Source organism: Penaeus monodon, chromosome 25 (genome assembly GCF_015228065.2).
Source record: "Penaeus monodon isolate SGIC_2016 chromosome 25, NSTDA_Pmon_1, whole genome shotgun sequence".
In the NCBI taxonomy this organism is placed as follows: Eukaryota; Metazoa; Arthropoda; class Malacostraca; order Decapoda; family Penaeidae; genus Penaeus; species Penaeus monodon.
Genome location: NC_051410.1, coordinates 33,798,764 through 33,799,088, shown reverse-complemented (window position 1 = coordinate 33,799,088; position 325 = coordinate 33,798,764). Strand labels below are relative to the sequence as shown.

At 44.3% G+C, this 325-nt stretch overlaps 1 protein-coding gene across 1 annotated transcript in view; it reads left to right on the top strand.

Moving 5' to 3' along the window:
• Window positions 1-325, top strand: part of LOC119589162 — a gene marked incomplete in the record, with an annotated part of 255,201 nt that overhangs the window by 242,513 nt on the left and 12,363 nt on the right.

Genomic DNA, 325 nt, shown 5'->3' with positions numbered 1-325 from the left:
AAGTTCTGTATAGCAAGGAGCAAGTCAGAGGACGACAGGGAAGGAGCTTCGGTTCACGTCGTTGGTGACATCCACATGAACATCCTGCCGTTGCTGGTCGTGGTGATCGCGCTAGTAATATTATCCCTCGCAGCCCGGCTTCTGCGTTTATTTGTCTGTTGGTGGAATGTGTATGTTCTTGTACTTGCGCCTGTATTTGCTTCTTGTCTTAGAGCTTTTGTTCGTTAAGTTCTTATGAACGACATTATGAGAATCGGCAGTGCTTTTTACTATTTTCTCAGAAATTTATCTTTATGTCTGAAAGTATCCCGTGCGTTCGTCTATC